The 18753-nt window shown below is 31.8% G+C and overlaps 5 non-coding genes across 5 annotated transcripts; all 5 read left to right on the top strand.

Moving 5' to 3' along the window:
* The first annotated feature begins 113 nt into the window (after positions 1–113).
* TRNAN-GUU (transfer RNA asparagine (anticodon GUU)) lies at positions 114–187 on the top strand. Its single transcript has one exon. It is a non-coding gene; the product is annotated as a tRNA-Asn (tRNA).
* An 843-nt stretch (positions 188–1030) lies between these two features.
* On the top strand, positions 1031–1104 carry TRNAN-GUU (transfer RNA asparagine (anticodon GUU)). Its single transcript has one exon. It is a non-coding gene; the product is annotated as a tRNA-Asn (tRNA).
* Positions 1105–1947: 843 nt separating this feature from the next.
* TRNAN-GUU (transfer RNA asparagine (anticodon GUU)) lies at positions 1948–2021 on the top strand. Its single transcript has one exon. It is a non-coding gene; the product is annotated as a tRNA-Asn (tRNA).
* An 824-nt stretch (positions 2022–2845) lies between these two features.
* TRNAN-GUU (transfer RNA asparagine (anticodon GUU)) lies at positions 2846–2919 on the top strand. The gene has a single exon. It is a non-coding gene; the product is annotated as a tRNA-Asn (tRNA).
* A 12898-nt stretch (positions 2920–15817) lies between these two features.
* LOC120076946 (small nucleolar RNA R71) lies at positions 15818–15924 on the top strand. The gene has a single exon (XR_005481691.1). It is a non-coding gene; the product is annotated as a small nucleolar RNA R71 (small nucleolar RNA).
* Positions 15925–18753: the final 2829 nt, after the last annotated feature.

The following is an 18753-nucleotide window of genomic DNA, read 5'->3' on the forward strand; positions in this document are numbered from 1 at the left end:
ACTATAAAACCTTCATCCGAATTACAGTGTAACTAATTTTTCGTTTGTGCGTTTCTTCTATCATACATCTTTATTTTCTCCTAAAATACTTTAAATCATTCAATCATATTGCGGCTGGAATAGCTCAGTTGGTTAGAGCGTGTGGCTGTTAACCACAAAGTCGGAGGTTCAAGCCCTCCTTCTAGCGAATCTTTTCTTTTTGTTTAAAAACCGAATTGAAAATAAAGCATTACAATCAATTTTTGTTATCTAACTAACTTGGTATGATAGTGTTCCATATTACCTCGATGTCAAATCTTATGGTACTAAATCACAACATTTGAGATAAAGGCTAACAAGAAGAATAATATATTATAATTTTTATTTGTAAAAATAGCAAATCAACATTTTGACTAGCGATTGGTGAGGTCCTGAGCACTGCATCGACCTCTTCTCTAACCAAGTTGCCGCTATTTTTCTCTCCGAAATCAAATCCTCTACCAATAGTGGCGACACCTCCAACTTCAATTCTATCTTCATCCCTTGCTCTGTCGGGCATGGCTCCCTCTCCTTCCACCAAAACTTCATCAGCTTCGATTTGGGTCCTTCTCCACTGGCTTCATTTATTGCTCCTTACGAGCCATTAGTGATCACCTCAGTTCCATCTTCAAAACCTCCGACAAAGTTGTTATTAGTCCAACCCTCACTTTCTAAACTAATATTTTGGGTCTAGAACAAGAAAAGTATTGTTATAGAATTTTGGGTGAGTTCAAAAGTCATTTAAATGGTTTAGTTAATTGATTTTCAATTGTAATGTATTTGGTTTTAAGTTTAATGTATTTGTTGGGCATAGTTTGAAGACTAATTATAGTGTATTTTTAGGTCATGTAAATATTTAGTCAGAAGTATCGCATAAAACTTTTAGAAGAACTTTTATGACTATAAAACCTTCATCCAAATTACAGTGTAACTAATTTTTCGTTTGTGCGTTTCTTCTATCATACATCTTTATTTTTTCCTAAAATATTTTAAATCATATAATCATATTGCGGCTGGAATAGCTCAGTTGGTTAGAGCATGTGGTTGTTAACCACAAGGTCGGAGGTTCAAGCCCTCCTTCTAGCGAACCTTTTCTTTTTCTTTAAAAACCGAATTGAAAATAAAGCATTACAATCAATTTTTGTTATCTAACTAACTTGGTATGATAGTGTTCCATATTAACTCGATGTCAAATCTTATGGTACTAAATCACAACATTTGAGATAAAGGCTAACAAGAAGAATAATATATTATAATTTTTATTTGTAAAAATAGCAAATCAACATTTTGACTGTCGATTGGTGAGGTCCTGAGCACTGCATCGACCTCTTCTCTAACCAAGTTGCCGCTATTTTTCTCTCCGAAATCAAATCCTCTACCAATAGTGGCGACACCTCCAACTTCAATTCTATCTTCATCCCTTGCTCTGTCGGGCATGGCTCCCTCTCCTTCCACCAAAACTTCATCAGCTTCGATTTGGGTCCTTCTCCACTGGCTTCATTTATTGCTCCTTACGAGCCATTAGTGATCACCTCAGTTCCATCTTCAAAACCTCCGACAAAGTTGTTATTAGTCCAACTCTCACTTTCTAAACTAATATTTTGGGTCTAGAACAAGAAAAGTATTGTTATAGAACTTTGGGTGAGTTCAAAAGTGATTTAGTTGGTTTAGTTAATTGATTTTCAATTGTAGTGTATTTGGTTTTAAGTTTAATGTATTTGTTGGGCATAGTTTGGAGACTAATTATAGTGTATTTGTAGGTCACGTAAATATCTAATCAGAAGTATCGCATAAAACTTTCAAAAGACCTTTTATGACTATAAAACCTTCATCCGAATTACAGTGTAACTAATTTTTCGTTTGTGCGTTTCTTCTATCATACATCTTTATTTTCTCCTAAAATACTTTAAATCATTCAATCATATTGCGGCTGGAATAGCTCAGTTGGTTAGAGCGTGTGGCTGTTAACCACAAGGTCGGAGGTTCAAGCCCTCCTTCTAGCGAACCTTTTCTTTTTCTTTAAAAACCGAATTGAAAATAAAGCATTACAATCAATTTTTGTTATCTAACTAACTTGGTATGATAGTGTTACATATTAACTCGATGTCAAATCTTATGGTACTAAATCACAACATTTGAGATAAAGGCTAACAAGAAGAATAATATATTATAATTTTTATTTGTAAAAATAGCAAATCAACATTTTGACTGTCGATTGGTGAGGTCTTGAGCACTGCATCGACCTCTTCTCTAACCAAGTTGCCGCTATTTTTCTCTCCGAAATCAAATCCTCTACCAATAGTGGCGACACCTCCAACTTCAATTCTATCTTCATCCCTTGCTCTGTCGGGCATGGCTCCCTCTCCTTCCACCAAAACTTCATAAGCTTCGATTTGGCTCCTTCTCCACTGGCTTCATTTATTGCTCTTTCAGAGCCACTAGTGATCACCCCAGTTCCATCTTCAGAACCTCCAACAAAGTTGTTATTAGTCCAACTCTCACATTCTAACCTAATAAAAGTATTGTTATAGAATTTTGGGTGAGTTCAAAAGTGATTTAGATTGTTTAGTTAATTGATTTTCAATTGTAGTATATTTGGTTTTAAGTTTAATATATTTGTTGTGCATAGTTTGGAGACTAATTATAGTGTATTTGTAGGTCACGTAAATATCTAATCAGAAGTATCGCATAAAACTTTCAAAAGGTCTTTTATGACTATAAAACCTTCATCCGAATTACAGTGTAACTAATTTTTCGTTTGTGCGTTTCTTCTATCATACATCTTTATTTTCTCCTAAAATACTTTAAATCATTCAATCATATTGCGGCTGGAATAGCTCAATTGGTTAGAGCGTGTGGCTGTTAACCACAAGGTCGGAGGTTCAAGCCCTCCTTCTAGCGAACCTTTTCTTTTTCTTTAAAAACCGAATTGAAAATAAAGCATTACAATCAATTTTTGTTATCTAACTAACTTGGTATGATAGTGTTCCATATTAACTCGATGTCAAGTCTTATGGTACTAAATCACAACATTTGAGATAAAGGCTAACAAGAAGAATAATATATTATAATTTTTATTTGTAAAAATAGCAAATCAATATTTTGACTATCGATTGGTCAGGTCCTGAGCACTGCATCGACCTTTTCTCCAAACAAGTTGCCGCTATTTTTCTCTCCGAAATCAACTCCTCCACCAATAGTGGCGACGCCTCCAACTTCAATTCTATCTTCATTCCTTGCTCTGTCGAGTATGGCTCCCTCTCCTTCCACCAAAACTTCATCAGCTTCGATTTGGCTCCTTCTCCACTGGGTTCATTTATTGCTCCTTCAGATCCACTAGTGATCAACCCAGTTCCATCTTCTTCTAAACTCCTCCGACACGGGCTCCACGCCAACCTAAACCCTAACAATGGTGTTGTTTTGAATAGAATCACTGTCTCTTAATCTATAACCACAACCTTAATTTTCTCCATTCTACTAATTTAAATGCGATTGGTTTGTCTTCACTCTTCACTTTAAATTTCACAAACTAATTTTTTTAAAAAAATTGATATTTGATTGTATAAAATTTCCAAACTAATTAAAAGTCCAAAATTCAAAAACATTAAATAAATTGAAAAAAAAGATTAAAAATCAAATCAAATAAATAAAATGGTATTTTAAAAAATTTCTTTAATTTTGATATATTTTTTTTAAAAATAACAATATGATTTTATGATTTAAAACAGGGAAGATATTTTAGGAGAAAATAAAGATGTATGATAGAAGAAAAGCACAAACGAAAAATTAGTTACACTGTAATTTGGATGAAGGTTTTATAGTCATAAAAGGTCTTTTGAAAGTTTTATGCGATACTTCTATATTTACATGACCTACAAATACACTATAATTAGTCTCCAAACTATGTCCAACAAATACATTAAACTTAAAACCAAATACACTACAATTGAAAATCAATTATCTAAACCATCTAAATCACTTTTGAACTCACCCAAAATTCTATAACAATACTTTTCTTGTTCTAGACCCAAAATATTAGTTTAGAAAGTAAGGGTTGGACTAATAACAACTTTGTCTAGATAATTGCATTCATGAAGAAAGAAACCGATTTAGATTGGAGTATGAAAATCCTATTTAAAAATTGTCAATTGGAATTACTAACCAATTATGATGTGGTGTTGATGTCAATTGTGAAGATCTCATGAATAGAAGAGAAACAAACAATATTTGATGATGGTACATCCTTCCTTGATTGAATTTGTCAATGCAGGTTTAAGACCCCTAAGGCAAATGGGTTAATACCAATCTATATGTTTGGCCTACCTTTTCACAATGACTCGATAAGAATAACTCTAGAAAGAAGAGATTTTGTGATTTGAACTCTTGGTCATGGTCGATTAAGCCGAACCTTTCATCTATGCACCAGTAGATTTGGTCGATTATATCAAGCCTCTAAAGTGGACTCATTGTCGATTGAGAACAAAAAAATAAAATCAGTAAAAAAAAGGATGAAAATTGAAAAATTAGATAAAATGAAATTTGAAATTGAAGATAAGATCAAATATGATATTTGAAGAAAAATATTACATTCTCTTTTCAAAATTCAAAAAGTGTAGGGTGATAATTTAGGAGAAAATCAAGTTTCATGCTAAAAGATCTACAAAGAGTGGAATTAATTGTACTGTAACTGAAAATTCAGATGAGGGTATTTTAGGGCTAAAGAAAAGTGGGAACACGTGTGAGAGCGCACATGCTATAAATGTGATGAAATTTCCGTTTTGTTATTCTTCCCAAGGAAATCTTTAAAACAAAAAAATAATATGATTCAAAATTTTAAAATAAGACTAACAAACAAAAATGAGATGTTTTTTTATATTTCACATTTAAAACAAATTTATAGTAAGGATAATCATAAAAACAATTTAAAAAATGTATGATTTAGTTATGATTGATAGAAAATCTAATATAAATATAAAAAGTTAGTTAGGAAAACTAATATGATATAAGATTTGAAAATCCAAAATAAGATAATCATAGAAACAATTAAAAAAAAAAACAGATGATTTAGTTAGATTAAGAGAGTGTAATATAAATATAAAAAGTATATTTAGGAAATGATTTAGAAAAATTCAAGATAAAAGATCTTGAGATACAGATTCCAATTATTTTCAAGTTAAATCACAAAATTTATGCCAGATTTTCCGCATGGAAAGAGGCACTTAGTTCCTTGTGAAAATCTCAAAAGGAAATCAATAGAGCTCATGTTATAAATTTGATAAATTAATTATAGTGTAATTAAGAAAGATGCAGAGTTAATTAAGTGTTGTTAAAAATGCTGGTGAGAGTATTTTAGGATTAACGAAAAATCGATCACGTGTGTGTCACGAAATTTGCTATATTTCAAAAGAATTCTGTGGTTTGCTATTTCTTCAAATGATAGTGTAATTACTGCTATATACCTGAATATTTCTCGAGATAATTACAAATCCAAAAATCATACTTAGCAAATGAACAAGCAAACAATCTACAACTGTGGCGTCAATTAAATCATCACATGCTCAAAAGAATAAAACAAGAATAAAAGAACACTTAGATAAATTAAGAAAATATACTCTAGGCTTGAAGCTTCACAGTCTTACAATTAGACTCTAACAGATCCTTGAATAAAACACGAACTTTAGTCACTCATATGACGATGTGACCAAAGTTCTCCATGAGTTTCATTTTGCAAAATAATAATAATAATAACAATAATAATAATAATAATAGTAGTAGTAATCGTTGTCGTCGTCGATGAGAAAATACAAAGAAAAGCTTTATAAAAGTGGCAAATAACAAAAACGTTATCGTACATCACCAATTGGCCTAGAGAAAAAGAAGTCTACATATTTGACAGCCACGAAATGCTAAACGCCCCAAGATGTTGATTGGAGCATTATGAGACACTTTGAATTAGGGTTGAGACATTTGGCATCTCGATGCTACCGATGTTAAGCATGTGAGGCTGACATGGACTGACGAACATAGCCACTAAAATATGAGGACCAAAGTAGTTACTTTTAAAACTAAAATAGATTTTCAAAACTTTTGGAATCAAAATAGAAGGAACATGAAAGTTTATGAAACAAATGATTGAAACTAACAAAATATTGATTTTTTTTCTTTTTTAAATTTCTACTATCATCTATAACTCGCTAACATAGAGTGACACAAAATTGAAACTTTAAGAATTTTTTACAAATCTAAAGTAAATTTTTGTTAAAACCTTTAAATTTAAGTTACAAATTTAGTTAATAAATAAGGTAGAGGTTCAAGCCCTCCTTCTAGTGTAATTTTATTATTTATTTATTATTATTATTATTATTTAGCATTGAAAGGATGTGAAGTAGCATTATGTCGTAGGTAGTACCTCAATGCTACTTTGCATGCATCTTGACACCACTTTTTTTCGTAGCATTGAAAGGCTGTGAAGTAGCATTATGCCCTAAACTACTACCTCAATGCTACTTTGCATGCGTCTTGACATCACTTTTGGAGTTTAGCACTGCCCTCTTAAAATAAATGGTTTGATCTTCATCTTTCCCTGACTTGGTTGCTCAATATCAATCCAATTACCTCTTTCTTTAACCTAATTCTTCCGAAATGGTCTAAATAGCTTCATTTTTGTAGTACTTATAGTTGTGGTTAAGATTTCAATTGAAGTTGATGATAATGTACTATATCAAATTATCAACCATGTAGTCTTAAACAAAAACGTAAACATTCAATTGGAAAATTGACAAAACACATAAAATGTATTCGCTGTCAGCAAATTGGTCACGAGCAAAGAACATGTTAATTTTCATCGGTTGAACATTGATGATTGTGTATATCAACTATAGGCTTGTTGGTTAATTAATTGACATGCAATTAGGTATATCAATAACTTTCTATATCAATGAGTTGTATCCTATTGTCACGTACGGTAGTTGAGTACAACCATGTTAAACTTGCTACATATACCACTCAAAGTTTATTATTAACTGTTTTTGCATTAAGAAGATTTATTCAAGTATGTTACAAATTTGGATGTATTACCAAAAACGGGGAAAATGATATATGTATAATATGTATATCATAAATATAGGCAAATAAGTGATAAAATACTAGTTACATTATTGATGTACTAGGTATTAGGTACGACAGGGACATGGGAATATCACTAATATACATAATATAAAGTATATCAATGATGTATTTTTTTCTTTTTATTTTTTTTTTTAGTTGAACATTTATGAAAATTAAATGAAGTGTATCAATGGTGTTTTTCTTTTAGTTTTCAACAATTACTAGGTGGATGATCAAATCATTAACTTTTAGAATGATAATTAGTGTCTTAAATGTTCACATATTGGACATCTTGTTTCTTCCCGGGAGCCTTCTTGTATTTTCATTAAATTATTGTTAAGTTGAAATCTTTCTTGTTTATTACTTAGAATGTTATCTACTTTAGTTTTAAAATTAGCTTCAATTTGGTTATTTAGACTAGAACAACCGCTTGCTAGATTTCCAGCCAGCCTTGAGCTTATATATAAGCTTGTAGTTTTTATTCATAGACATTATGTTGGAATATATGGTATGTGACATTTCGTGTAAAATTGCATAGTTTTATGAATGAATATGTCCTTTTGAAAATAACCAACTTAAAGAAGAGGCATGACTATTCGAATGGCCACAAATAGTGTGTAAATATTCCCCTTCTTCAAATTGCTTTAAACAGCTTTTTCATTAAGCATTTTCCTCATATGAAACTTTTCTCTCCTTTTATTAATTTGTGCAAGTTCGGTTTATTTCCACAAATAGTAGTTTGTTGGATCTTGTGGACGAGGTGTTACTTCCTCTGTTCTATCTTGGGAGACAATTACTCATGAAACTCGAACACTAGAGTGAGTTGTCTTAAGAAGACAACATGAAGTCGTTGGGTTCAAATTCTTTTTGGTATATCAGTTCTATATTTTCTTTTTTTTGGTGATCTTACTATCCATACAATAACAATGGTGATTTAAGCCATGAGTATTGCACAATTTATGTTATTTTTTCCATTGGCTTATATTGATATGTTTTAACTACGTTTCAAACATAATGAATAATGTCTCAAGTTTTATTTCGTAAGAACTTGTTCGGTAAAGTTATTTATTTTAGTTCACATAAATGTCATCAACGATATAAAATCTTGCGCTATTTTTTTGTGGAAATCATGGAGGAATTTAATGGCAAGATCTTTGACTTTGTCAAGATTTTTGAAAAAAACATACTATTGTAATATTTAAAGGAGAAGCCAACAAAAAAAAATTCCTCGCACTCGAGGAATGGAAATATATGCAAAATATTTATGCAAGAGCCACATTTTAAATGGATAACACACTATATAATGTGTATAGTGGTGAATTTGGAAAAAAAAAACTATGAGAATCATTAGAGAAAATAATATACAGAAGACAGAAGATGTCATAGTAATGAAATTTATAGTAAAAAATTTTCTGGCCTATAAAATGATTGATTCTAAAATCGGGATAAGACACATTTTTTTAATATGTCTCCCACGGTTGAAAGTTAATTATATTTTATATGGAATTCCATACATGAAAATATAGGAAATTTCTTGTGATTGTGGAAAGGTTGAAACCTTTTAAAGTCTTATGTCATTGTGAGGTATTTGGAAAAAGTGACTATTCCCCAGTTGATAATTCAAGTTTGAGAATATTCGAGGACAATTTAAAAAGAGGTTGGGATATGTTTGAGTTGGCTACAAAATTTTTTGTATGGTATTCTTAAAGTGTGAGATTACGAAATTTGTGTATGGTATTTCTAAAGTGTGACTACAACCTAAACCTCTTTAGTGAATTATAATAAGTCTCAACATATATGATGAAAACTTAATACAATCAGATAACTATGGAATTATCACAATTGACTTTGTAAAGTCATAAAATAATGTTGCAGATCCGCTTGTAAAAGGATTAACTAGAGAGTTGGTTGAAAGTTCAAGAAGGAGAATGGGATTAAAGCCTTTAATTTTAAGAAGTTAATCGCAACCCAGCCTAGTTGATTGGAGATCCCAAGATCTAGATTCAATAGACAAATCGACCTTTGGAAAACTTATGAGCACTGCGTTGATTTTTTTTTTCTTCTTACCCATTCTAAGGATAATAAGACAGTGCAATTGTGATTTTAGGTAAGCATTGTGGTTTTAATTATTTATATAAGTTGTTTAATAATCTATACTATATTAAAATGGACAATAAGGAGGAATTTTTATCTTCCCTTTTTGCCCTTATATCTCTTAAAAATTCTTATTTTATCCTCCTTCAATATTTTCTATTTGAAGTACAATGTCACACCTTTTGGATTCTCTTGGCATTTTCATACAGACCCTTTATAAAATTGCATCACTTCGTAACTACAAAATTTTCAAGTAATAAATACAAACTTTTCCACTTTTATCTAGCTCCATCTCTTTATTTTCAGAATGTTATCGAAAGAATTTTATAATCAAGTTTTGTTCTCCATTTCATGATGGCCTCGATCCTTCTTCGTATCTCAGTTGCATTGGTTGCTTTTTTTCAGCAGATTTCTATTGTCACCAATACCCCAGGCTCTCGCAGTGAAGTTTCTCTTAATTAAGGTGAGTTTTAGTGAGATATGATATCGATGTTTATATATATAAATGGTTAGAATAAATATATTTTATTAAATATATAGGTTGTGAATCTTTAAAATATATGTATTTGATTAGGTACTTTTTTATATCTTTCCTAATTTTTTTTCTTATTTCTTTCTCCAATATTTTTCTTCTTCTCTTCAATTTTTGATTTTTGGTTCATCACACCAAACACATTCGGCCACATCCATCTCTTCTCTTCTACTGTTGATCCGGTCCGTACAAAATTAATTAATGTAAAGGGGAATGAGATGTAAGTATTTTATGTACAAAATTTACTAATTTTTTTCATTTAATTTTACATTCATTTTTTATGTGAAAATTTTTAATGATTATTATTTTTTCTATCTCTCCATTTTGAAACTTTTGGAAAAACTACATCTTTATAAAAACACATAATTTCAGCAAATTAACAAATCTCCGCAACATCCATCCTAATAGTTCAAATTCCCCACTCCTATTTGTACTAAAAAAAACATCTTTTCTACAAGCAAGGCAATGACCAATTTCTACAATTTTCTTTTTTGTCTTTTTATATGAATTTTGAGAGGACAAGTTTTTTTTTTTTTTTTTTTTTTTTTATAATTTGCTAAACGGGTCTTCTCCAAATTGGCCAATTATTTAATATATGAAGTAGAATTTAGATTGAAAAAGAAGCAAAAACAAGAATTGAGTCAGAAATGAAAATGAGTTTGAATGAAGAAAATGGGACAAATAAGAGAAGTAAAAGTAAAGAACAAAATTTAAGAGGGAGTGTTAACAATGATGATTGTTTTGTATTCATAAATGTGGCCTCACAGAAATGTAAAAGATGTTCAAAATTTTATTCATTACTATATGTTCCGTTATTTGCGCGGGAAACTTTTTAATTTTCAAGTTGTCAAATGGATCTTCTCCTAATTGGCAAATATTTAGTTGGATTTAATTTTTTTTTCTTTTGGTAACGCACAAATATAATGAGTATCTTCCTTTTCAATCATAAGAAAGATTCATAAATTTATCTCATTTTTAAATTATAATGTTAAGGTTGAGCATATAGTCTTTGTTAGTTCGTAAAATTTTATATTATTGCTATTTTATTATATTTAGTTAGATCTTTGATTAGATTTCGAAAGATCTTTGATTAGATTTCTAACTTATTATAATCTTAAAAATCTTATTTATATGTGCCAAAGTATTTATTTGGTTTTCATGTGTTTGAATTTAACATTTTTTTTAATTATGTTAGGAGAACTACACATGACAACAATAGAGAACAACATAATCTAAATCGATAGATTCAAAAGATCTAAATTAAATGTATTAGTATATATCATACATATTTCTAACTCTTTATCGTAATTTATTCTCAAATTTACTCTAATAATAAGAGTTGTGCTATTTTTGTAGGAAGAAAATAAATTTGGTTGAAGCACATAAAGATAATAGCAAAACCAAAAATCATCAAAGTTTATGTTTCAAGTGTTCCAAATATCCAAAAACACCTGCAACTCATTTTATATTGTTGTGAATTAACCTAAAATAAGATATATATAGTTTTGGCCATTAATTATTTTATTTTAATTCTCATGTTAGATATTTGTTATTTAAACTTAATAAAATCTAAGTTCATTTGTTCTTGACATGTGAAAAGAGCATATACGATGTTCTTTATAGCTAGTTATTTATGAAAAGAACATATAAGATGTTTTTTATAGGAATCACATTTGTCGGTGTGAAGGGGTCGCTTCTATGAGAAATTTAAGGCGAATTCTCTAAAACACTCATGAGACCAAGTCATGTTCAAGGCCAAAATTAATACAATTATGAGAACAAACTTTGTTACCGTGAGAAGCTGTGTAACTTCAATTTGTAGAATCGGTATGACAACCCTAGAAGAGGGTGAATATGGTTAATTTAAACTAGTGAAAACTTTTTACTAATGTGGGCCAATTAAAGAAATTAACAAATTTTTGTTTATGCAAATACATTCAACTAAAAAAGTTCAATAAATTGGCATAAACAAATTCAAGAACAAAATATAGCAATTAATTCTATGCAATAAAATATATTAACAAATTAATTGTAAAATTAAATATGAGAGGGATAGAGAAATTGACATCGAAAATTTTATAGTGCTTCGAAACAAGCGGCTTACATCCACTTCTCAAGCTCCTCTTGAGTATGTCACTACGAACTTCACTCTTTCCACGACTTAGAGTCGAACTGTTGCAATGTTCCTTTTATAGGTGCAATAACAAACTCGATCATTTCCACGATTAAGGATTTACAAAACTCTTGTGAACTCTTGTGACAGGTTCAAGAGTAACCCTGGATTTACAAATTGTAGCACACAACAAATTAATCCTCACAATACATAAATCTTATTGAAGCTTAGAGAGAGAATAACAATGGTGGCTTTGAGTTATGGAGGATTGAAAAATAATATAAAATTGTTGTTCAATTTTGGAGAAGACAGAGGAAAATTGGTGAAAATCACATTTAGTTTGGGCTATTAGATCTTGGAAATGAAAAAATCAATGGTGGAGATTTTTCGTGTGGAGATTTTTCGTTTTAAATCAAACTATGAAAAAAAATCCATATGTGTCTAAAACTAGTTGTTAGATACAAACATAAAATAATATTAAATTCATTTTCCTTTTAAAATCATCCTCTTTTTTAAATCAATCCAAAATCTCAAAAGCCCACCATGTGTTCTTCCTCTTATGCTCCAAATGGCACATTTCAATTTGTCCACTTTGATGAGAAAAATTATGCCATGTCATTAGCTCAAGGATTTTTTTGTTAAACTTGTTTCGGTTATATCTTCTTCGTTTGAACTCCGATTTGAGGAATTCAAATTGTATTAGAACCGTTGTTCCAAGCTCTACACAATGAGTACTTCAAAACACTCAAATTGTTAATAAATAAAAGTAGGTTTGTTATCATCAAAATATTAATTAATTAATTTGAGATTAAGGTCTAAAAAGCCAACCATCCCCTTTCACAAACAATTCAAAGAGGTGTGTAATATAAAATATGAACAAGAATCACAATCAACACCCATATAATTTTAATTAACATGAAAACAATAAATATTTCAATGACAAGATACTTTCATTTTTCTTACTATCTATCTCCACTTGGAATCAATAAAAAAGGATAATTAAGAAAAATATCATAAAGACATGAAAGTTCTTAAAAAAGTGAACACATAATTTTGCAAATCTTCTCCTATTGACGTGCCTTCTTAAAAATATGTAACAACATTGTAAATTCAAGAGATATCACAAAGAATCAACCAAGCTCAAGCTAATTCGATTTTGATCAATTTCATAAATTTCTCCCTCTTTTAAAATCAATGGAGCACTTCCCCTTAATAAGGGACAAAAAGACATTTAGCACATAATTCAACTTGAGGGTAGAAATATCAAATAAATTTTCAAAACACAATTTTAGTCCAAAGACAATTCCTCCACCTAAAAGGATAAACAATATGCATAAGAGGGATACACAACAATAAAATGATATGGAAGTCAATTTCATCCAAACATGAAATTCATATATAAAAAGATAAAAATGTGTATAACTCTCCCTAAAATCAAGGATTCTCCTTTTAATAAGAAATCAATAAGAATCAAGGAGCTAAAATCATTTAAGTAAAAATCAACCAATCGGGATACCAAAATATCAAATCTTATAAGACAAACACTAATTGTTGAAAAATAATAGCCAATCAATATAAGCATGGTATCAATTAAAATGAATTTTTACCAATCTTGAACAAAATACTACTGGAATTCAAGAAAGTGCCAATTTTATAAATATTCCCCCTATAGAAAAGAATTTAACAACTCTTCAAAATAACATGCTTAAATATCAATTTCTCAACAAGAATAAAGAATATATTTCAGACTCAATATCTTTTTGCTCAAAGCTTTCTATGAAAAACACAAGGATAGAACAAACATCTCATTGACCAAAAAGCCAAATAACTATGAAGCACAGACACGGATACGGCTACATGATATGGTTATGATTGGATACGATGACTCATCAATTTCTAAAAAACTAAGATACAAATACGTCTAAGAATACACCATTATATATATATATATATATATATATTATCTGGTGTTTCATTAGCTTCCTATTGGGTCATTGCAAAAATTTTCCCTTGAGCACGAGGGCGACCATTGGTGCCTTCTGCTTAGCACCACTCGAACCCTCACCTTTGGAAGTTGTTGGCATAGTTGGCTGATCAACTGTTTGAGAAGTGGTTCTTTGAGTAGTATTGCCCTTTCGTAACAACTTAGGACATTTTTTGCGGAAATGTCCAGGTTGTCCACAGTTGAAGCATACATCATTCTTTCCAAAGTATGGACCCCAGTGACCTCTGCCATATTTTGCACAAATAGGTCTCCTCTCAACATATGTAGAAGCACCATTGGTTGGTCTCATCTGTGAACCTACTGTGGACTCAAATGGTCATTTTGAATTGTTAACAAACGAAAATCCTCCTCCTCTACCTAATTTAGAATTGAAAGAACCATCGTATCTTGGTTTAAAGCTTCCCTTGTTTGAAACTCCTAAACTCCCGGAGTAAACCTCCTACTGAATATGTCACGTTGTTGGCCGAAGAGGTCCATCAAGAGGTTTTCATAAAAACCATACAAATCACAAGTATGTAAACTCCAGTTCCAAACTACATTTTGATAAATCAAGATCATATAAAACCATCGAGAGTTTAGAAATCACGATTTAAACATTTTTTAAATATCAAACAAGTAAAATAGATCATACCATCACATTTCATAAATCATAGCATACTATAATATATAATTAGTTTCTATATCAAAACATTTGAAAGGAAACCACTCACTATCACTAGCACGAGCTCCTTGGGTTGTAAGAATGGCACCGACAGAACTGAAAGAGTTAAAAACTCAACTACAGGAACTGGTGGATAAGGTTACATTAGACCTAGAATTTCTCCGTGGGGTGCTCCAGTATTGTTCCTGAAGAAGAAGGATGGTACACTAAGATTATGTATTGATTACCGACATTAAATAAGGTAACAATACATAATAAATATCCTTTGCCACGGATTGATGATTTATTTGATCAACTAAAGGATACCTCGGTGTTCTCCAAGATTGACTTATGGTCGGGGTACCATCAGTTGAGAATTAAGGAATCAGATATTTCAAAGACAGCATTCAGAACAAGGTATGGGCATTATGAGTTTTTAGTAATGTCGTTTGGATTGACAAATGCCCCTGCAACATTCATGGATTTGATGAATAGGATATTTTATCCTTACCTTGATCAGTTTGTAATTATGTTTATTGATGATATACTAATCTATTCTAAGAGTAAGGAAGAACATGTTGAGCACTTGAGAACGGTGTTGTAGACATTGCGAGATAGGAAATTGTATACAAAGTTCAGCAAATGCGAGTTTGGCTCAAGCAAGTGATGTTCCTTGGACATGTGATTAAGGTGTTATAGTGGATCCACAGAAAATAAAAGCAGTATTTAAATGGTGATTTTTCCACCCCGGGTTGTAAGTGTTTGAAAAAGGATTGTTTTTGACAAAGTAGACTGATTGAGAATTTTGTGGACATTCCTCAAAAGAATGTGATTCTTCACATACAACACAGTTGGTGCTTGTTTGCTCTATCACATTGACTTGCCCATTTCAAGTTCCTGAATTGTTTATTGCAATGCCTTGCAACAAATTTATCATCGCATTCATCTGATTTTGTAATGATGCGATGGCGCCATTACTCGCATTACTTCTCTGGGCTTTGTTCTTTGATCGCTTTCTTGCCAATCTTCGTGGTTTTTCTAGAGGGTCTTTGAAACAGTTCAAATCATTTTGATAATAATAAGTTTGATCATGGATAGATCACCCAGGTTCGGGTCCATAAGCAGTGACAATCGACTTTTGTTCGGAGGGACACGGAACTATCTTCTCACGAGAGGTTGCAATCAAGAATATTCTTTGCTTCATCATACATTTTGTCCAGCAGACCTCCTGCTGTTGCTGCATTGACAGCTGTTTGCGATGCATAATTGAGTCCATGATAGAAAATCTCCATTTGGAGGCAATCCGAAAATCCATTGTGTGGGCAGTCGCGTACTAGTCTCTTGAATCTCGCCCATGCGTCACTGAGAGATTCATTTTCTTCTTGTTCAAAATTGGTGATCAATTTTCTTCTTCTGGCATTCTCTGTGGGAGGGAAATACTTCTTCATAAACTTCTCCACAACTTGCTCCCATAAAGTTACCTCTCCTGGTTCGGGAGAGTAAGCCCATTTTCTTGCTTTATCACATAGTGAAAATGGAAATAACGTGAGTCAAACCCCTGTTGGAGAAATATTAGGGAACATAAAAGTGTTGCAGATTTCAATGAAGCTTCGTAAATGGGCATACGGATCTTCACCACGCCGTCCTCCGAACTATCGTGTTGTTTGTATCATTTGTAACATTACTGGTTTCATCTCGAACCTTGATCCATCCAATGTTGGTCTCATGATTTCTAGGGAGAAATCATACAAGTTTGGTGACGCATAGTCCCAGATGGGTCTATTACGATCATTTGCCAGGAGGATAGGATTTGCCATGATGTTGTTTTCATTTGCTACTCATTCTTCAGGTTGTTCAGCCATTCTATGAACTCTTCCTTGTCGTTTACGTATGTTTCTCTGTCTTTTGCAAAAATTTCTTTTGATCTCTGGGTCGTATTTGAGCTCAGGATTATATCCTTCGCTCATGCAACGCTTGCCTCTTCCTTCACAAATGGAATGGCAATACAACAAAGGTTGAAAGCTGCAAAGATCAAAGAGGTTTGATGTTAGCGCAGTCTATACTGTAATCCCCAACAATGGCGCCAAAAACTTGATGCATTGATTTATCATGCGATGTAGGGATGTGTGGATGCGATGATCATACAAGTTTTCCTAACAAAGGCTAAGTATAAGCCTCCTTAGGGTCCTGGTAAGTCCAGGGTCGAACGCAGGGATTACTAAATAGATATGCGATGGACTCTTTGATTCTATTGCGATGGTGATAAAGAAGTAGATAGTGATTTAATTTAGATGTTCTAATGCAATGAAATTAAACGCGGAGCAATGAAAAGGTGGTGTTATAGCAAGTATGTGATGAATGGGTTGAGAAGAGATTTAGCTAACATTTCTTAAGATTTTGTACAAGTCATGTGATCATGCTATACACAAATATTAAGCACTACATTTCTCAATGCATAATACCACATTTCCTATTTCTAGGATGCATGCGATGTGTATGGAATGTAGCAGATAGAACTTATTTCTAAGTCTCTACTCTTGCTTATGCGATCTAATCCGACTCTCTCAAGCCTAGATTCTGTCTTTAGACTACTATCTCATGTACTCCAAATGATGAATGACGCATACATAAGACAAGATGATCACATGAAGTGCATAGCTTTAAGTCATGCTAGCTAAGTATTTCTCAACCCATTCACAAATTTAGTTACTCATGCATGGTGTGGAAAGACTGAACATGAATTGAAATGAGGTTTTCATATTTGCAAATAAAGTGTTGAGTACAAAACAATAGATGGAGTGAGAAATATCAAGCCAGGTAAGCAATGTCTTGCTTCCCGTGGCTTTTTACATTGCTCTTATCACTTCAACTCTTTTCCGATTTGTAGAATCTTACTCTCGCAAGGGTTGGACGTCTCTCCTTTGTACTGTTTTTCGACAGTCTCTCGATCTCTCCGAAAATTAATTTCTTTTCAAGAATTCCCTTCCCTCGGCTTCACCTCGCCTCCTCGCGCTCGCTTTTTGGTTTGGCAACATTGGGTATTTATAGATTTCAAGGCGAAGCAGTTCTTCTCACTAATGATTGCATGGATGGGCAGCATTAATTTCCATACTTTGTTGCGCCGTCTGAAAATCACCGAAAGTTCAATGTATTTGGAACTGTATGGTCTTTAATAATCGTCAACTGTATTTCGAAATTAACCGTTATCAGCTTTACGTCCCATCATATTTTATTATGTTGTCGCCTTTATGTAAAGTCTTTACGCAATCATTTTTAGGATACTTCTTGCGATCGCAAACTCAAATGCGCCATCGCATTGTATCCTTGGATCGCAATTTCAAACGCATCATCGCATTGTACCTACACAGAATAACACAGTTTAATAGATTTTATGCGATGAGCATTAGCGATCGCATTTTATTTTAGTTTGGCGCATTCAATCATAATATTGCCTATTTTACCATCGCTTTCTCCCATTGTTTTAATAATTTGAGCTTTGATAACTTGTATTTCTACTAGTTATCAATTATGCGCATATTTACCACTATACGTACAATTAATTTTGACATGTGAATGATGAGGTACAGATTTTGATTTTTCAAATTTAGATTTAGCCTTTTCATGCTTGCTAACAAAATTCATATTATGAGCACATTTTGATCTAGTATGAAGTTGTTTATGTATAGAATTTGATTTTCCATGAATGCTTCTATCTTTTTCATGCTTTGGCATTAATTTAGATTCAACATTAAGCACATTAAATAAACCATCTTGAGACATATTAGGGGTGGGGCTTTAACAAAAGTAGTACTCTTAGAAGTAGATGAACAATTTTACTTTATATAGCCTAATCTCCTTTTGTTGTTACAAGATTTACCAATGTCATTAATCTTATTCAAATTTTATGTACCAAGTCAATTTCTTGATAGACCTTTTTGCAAGTTCAAGCTCTTTAGTAGCAACAATTCTCTCTTTAAGAATTTGCAAATGATTGTTTTTCTCTTCAACATCATATTCAAGAAATTTAATTATATCAACAAGAGAAAAATTATCTTTTTCTAGAGAAGTATTACTAGTTTTCAACTCATTAATTCTATTCCTCAAGTTAGCAATTTCATTATTTAATTTCAAAGAGAAAAATTCAATTTCCTCATTTTTATCTCTCAAATTATTCACTTCAGTTTTCAAATCACATGACAAAGATTTGAGCTCAGTATTCTCTTTCTTAAGAAACTTGATTCTAT

This window comes from Benincasa hispida, chromosome 4 (genome assembly GCF_027475165.1).
Source record: "Benincasa hispida cultivar pf3 chromosome 4, pf3_genome.v1.1, whole genome shotgun sequence".
Classification (NCBI taxonomy): domain Eukaryota; kingdom Viridiplantae; phylum Streptophyta; class Magnoliopsida; order Cucurbitales; family Cucurbitaceae; genus Benincasa; species Benincasa hispida.